Source organism: Colobus angolensis, unplaced genomic scaffold (assembly GCF_000951035.1).
Source record: "Colobus angolensis palliatus isolate OR3802 unplaced genomic scaffold, Cang.pa_1.0 Scaffold287, whole genome shotgun sequence".
In the NCBI taxonomy this organism is placed as follows: Eukaryota; Metazoa; Chordata; class Mammalia; order Primates; family Cercopithecidae; genus Colobus; species Colobus angolensis.
In genome coordinates this window covers 1481872-1486734 of record NW_012116121.1, presented here as the reverse complement: position 1 = coordinate 1486734, position 4863 = coordinate 1481872, and the positions used below count along the sequence as shown (strand labels likewise).

The 4863-nt window shown below is 46.6% G+C and overlaps 1 protein-coding gene across 1 annotated transcript in view; it reads right to left on the bottom strand.

Annotated features, from left to right (window-relative positions):
- Positions 1-4863, bottom strand: part of ZNF407 (zinc finger protein 407) — a 460868-nt gene that overhangs the window by 455550 nt on the left and 455 nt on the right. The gene's annotated exons all lie outside the window — the stretch shown is intronic.

Genomic DNA, 4863 nt, shown 5'->3' with positions numbered 1-4863 from the left:
TGCATGAACCTATTACTGGCTCCCCAACGCCCTTACAATAAACTCTTCAAGTATTACCTCGGCCTTCAAGAACCGTCGCAGTTTGGCCCCTGCTTCCAAATGCTACACTGCCCGATGCTTTGCCGGGCTGCCTGGGAGCCTCACCTCTCTCCTGAATGCCCTGTCCCCACACACCAGGGCAGGCTCAGGGATCAGTGCAGGAATCCCCCTGCAGCTTCTTCCCTGCCCCCAACTCCCCTCACACTCAGCCTACCGCATCCTGGGCTGCACCACATAGCGCAGGATGCGTGTTTCCCAACAGGACCCGGGCAATGTGTTTATCCCACCCTTTCCTAGATCTCTGATAACTCACAGACTACACTGGACATAAGAGGCGCTAAAAAAAAAAAAAGTTGAATGAATCAGTGCTAGAATGTTGTAGACGGTAATATAACTTAGTGACTAAAAACGGGGGTTCTGAAGTCAGACCATCTTGGTCCAAATCCTGGCTCTACCATTTAATAGCTGCGTCCCCTTGCACAAGCTATTTATGCTAAATTTGAGTGTCCCATAAATCAGTAAAATGTAGTATACACCTCCAAAGATCTGGGGGGATTAAATGAGATTATGTACAGAGGCACCTGGCACAGTGTTTATATAAAGAGCTTGAAAACATTATTATTACTACCGCCATTGACTTCCATGTTTGTCTTTTACTGTCCCTAAGTACTTAACACTTAAAATGTCCAGTTTTCTCAGTTATACTCAAGAGAAACAAACCAGGATTATTATATCTGGAAACTACTGTATGAATAAAAGTGATAATCCTCAAAAGGAAAAATGACACTTAAAGAAGACAGCGTTGGAGACCATCATCTCTCTCCACCTTCTTCCGCAAAAGGTTCTCCTTTCAGTGCTCAATTCTAGAAGTTCTAGATTGTACTTTATTTAGGGAGGCTGTAATTCCTTTACACTCCTACACTGTCATCAGCTTCTTGCAAGGCTATTTCTGGGTTTTATTCCAGGTAGCTGAATTGCAAGATAATAAAGTAAGCAGGGAGTTACTACAATTATGATCTACCCATATAATTACCATAAGGAGACATTCTAGTCACAATACTGATAAGAATAAAGTCTTTCCACTATAAATATATATATATATATATATATACACGCACACACAGAATGTGGATCCCCTACTAGTGATGCGAGTTAAGATACATACATAGGTAGCTATATAAACACATATGTATGCATATATTGTATAGACGCATGTTTTGTACTTCCTTTCTGCTCCAAACAACTCATACTCACTCCATTAAATTCCACAATATTTACTGATTCCCCTTGATACAGTCTGGATACTCATCCCCTCCAAATCTCATGTCCCCAGTGTTGGACGTAGGGCCTGGTGGGCGGTGACTGAGTTACGGTGGGGGTGTCCCTCACAAATGGCTTGGTGCTCTCCTGAGACGGTGCGTTCATTCTTGTGAGACCTGGCTGTTTAAAAGTGTGTGGCACCTCCCCACTCTCTCGCTCCTGCTCTTGCCATGGGATATGCTGGCTTCTCCTTTGCCTTCTGCCATGACGGAGAGTTTCCTGAGGCTTCACCAGAAGCCCAGCAGATGCCAGTGCCACACTTTCTGTAGAGTCCACAGAACAGTGAGCCAATTAAACCCTTTTTCTTTGTATATTACCCAGCCTTGGTTATCTCTTCATTTTAGGCAATGCAAGAATGGACTGACACCCCTTTCTATGTGTAAGACACCATGCCAAGAGACTTGGGATGCATACACATGAAAGCCAGTCTTGCTATAATCTAGCGAAGGACACACACACACACACACACACACACACACACAACTAACTGAAGGAACCAAGGCTGCAGTGAGATGCTGGTGGTCTTCTGGGATTGCAGACTCATCCATACAACTGCCCACTCAACGTGTCCACAGAAATGAGCCCACACTGAAGTATCTCACTGGGGCAACTGCTCACCTTCCATCGCCACACAGGGAACACCAGGCTCCACCCAGTCACCCAAAGCAGACACGTCAGTGTCCACCTTGACTCATCCATCTCACCTACTCCATCCCCGAACCCACTCCACTAACTGAGCATGTACAATTCACTCACTTCCCCTACCTCTGGGCCACTACCCTAATTCAGACTTCTGTGATGTCTAATCTAGTACCAATGCAACAGCCTCTGAAAGATCCCCATCCCCTAGCCTTATGCCATGCCAACTGGTCTCCATAGCTGCAATCGAAGGGCTTAAAACAAGCAAAAGTGTGCACATGTCACTATGCTGCCTGTATTTCTTCAGGACGGCCTCTCCAGCCTTATTTTCCACACCTCCTCTCATACTCCGTGATCCAGCCAAACTTTTAATTCTTGAAATGTTCCACATTACCTTTTGACACTTGGAAGTCTTCTACCTGAAACTTGACTCCCTAGCTGCTCTTTCTCTCTTTGCCCAATGAGTTCCTGTTCATTCTCTGATCGTCACTCCCTCCTGGTATTCCTCCCTAACCTCTTTAGGCTTGCTAGGTTCAGTGGTTATGCTGGACACTTTTGCTTTCAGGGCTACCCACAGCCCAAGCTGCCTTCTATTTAGTAAGACTCCTTTAACGTGTGGGTCTTTGCGAGAGATAAAGACCATCTCTCTCCATCTCCCTGCTCCCTGGCAACTGCAGTGGCTTGGCAAAAAATGTCACAAAGATGCAGGCGCAATAAGAGATTTTTCAGTGGTAGAAGAGAGTCAAAAGTCCAGCAACAGACATGGCAGTTTCTCCAGTGGCAATGTCACCAGCAGCAAAATTCTAGGCAGGCTATTTATGTGATATTGCCTTGGCTGTGGCCCCATCCAGCCTGCCTCTTTTGGTTGCTGCCTGTTTTTTGAATCCAGTTCCCTGGCCTTTCCATCAATTCTGAAAGCCATCTATAGCCTTCCAATAAATTCCTTTTCTGCTTAAGTCAGCCAAGTCCATCGCCACGGCTGACAACCAAGAATCATGATTGACATTGCGACACTCTGTGTGCATGACATTAGACTGCACTGCCAATGCACATTTGCTGGTCTATATTCCCCACCATCTTGTTCATTTTACTCTAGTGCAATGGCTGGCACAAAGCAAGCATGTGATGTTTCCTGAACGAATTACTAAATTTCACTAGTAATCAGAGTCGGAAAGCAAGGAAAACGCTTACTGGAGGACCACAGTGCATTCCTAAAAAACCAATCTCAACAACGGTCGAGAGTCACAGCTACCAATCAGAAATATACAGCTTCATTTATTCGCCTATTCATGGATTTAGAAAGTAGGATTCTTCTCTCTGGGATACAAACTACCTTCTTAAAGGAGATGAGAAAGAGAAGAAATCAAACTAGGAGAGTCTATTTTATTAAGGTTAGCGAGTTCTACTCTAATAAAACAAACCTAATTGGAACGAATATTGGGGAAAACGTCCCTTCAACCAGGTGAATACCCACTAGTCCTTGAGATGTAACTCAAATAATATATCCTGCAAGAAGCTTTCACCACTCTCCACCATCAATCAGCCATAACTTCCACTGTGCTCCCATCTCTCTATTTTAGTATGTAGAAAAGGGTATTATATTTATTTACGTCTCTTCAACCAGATCTCAAAATCCTCTGGGGATGTATATTATTATTTCCAACACCTAGAAGGGTGTTTAGCATAAAGCAAGAACCAGTGTTTTTGAAATGGAGCCACTTTGCTCCGCTTAAAAGGTACCAATGGAACTGTCCTATTGTTTGTAACTTTTCTGTAAATATTAATTTATTCCGAAATAAAGTTTAAAAAAAAACGCATCAGTAGCAACTGTGTTAGCAGCAATTATCACACCTGCCTTACATGTCGTGCAAGAAGAGAGCTTTACCTTGTGCCAGTAGCAGTAATTTTGTATATAGCAGTGAGTCTCAGTTTTGTAAAAAGGGAATAATTCCTACCACACAAGACTGCTGTACTAAATGAAGTACAGTGAGTATGCCAAATGACATATGAGCTCTTCTTAACAGGGTTCTGATGAGTATATGTTAGGGCCCTCGTCTACAGTGTTCTAAACGGACTAGCACCTCACCACAAAACAGATACACACTACGACTTGGATGTCACCAGGCACAGACTGCAAAGCTGTAACTCAAATCACTATTAAGACTGTAATTACCTATAAAAGTGTTCTACATGTGTGTCCACGGATGTGGGATGCCCTATTCCAAAACTCCCCAATGAAATAAAAGGGCTACTGAAAACCCAGCTCAACCGACAGAGGTCAGCGGCCACTGCACCCCGCCTCCACCAGCTTAAACTCCAGAAGGAGGCCACGCACCCAAGGCGTGCTAACTGGCTGGCTGGGAAGAGGTGAGCATCTCTACTGAGAAACCCACTGCTGCCCGCAGCGGTGTCAGGCAGCCGGGGGTCTCCCCGCAGTGGCGCAAAGCGGACTGAAGTCGGGAGTGGCTAGGACCCTGCGCTGCCACGGCGGTGCTCTCGGCCAACGCACTTGTGTGCCCTCCGCCCGCCCACACCAGCGTCGCTTAACGGAAGAAGGCTCGAGTAGCAGCGGCGCAGCCAGGGCACCTGGGGGTGACACACGAGTGGGCGGGCGGTCCAGGGAGCCCCTGCTGGAAACCAGACGCTAAACCTTGCAGCTGTGTAGCTAAGGGAGCATCTATTTTCCATTTGAGAGCAACCCGGGCAAGCGAGAACGGCCCGATTTCGGTGCAGGGGTGCATCCCGAGGGGGTGGGGGGCTGTTTCTGCGCGGACAGGCGGACCGGGCAGGGGAAACCGAGGCCACGCTGGATCCGCAGCCCCGAGGTGTCCACGAGAGCTCCGCTCGCGCGAGGGCGCGGCGCGA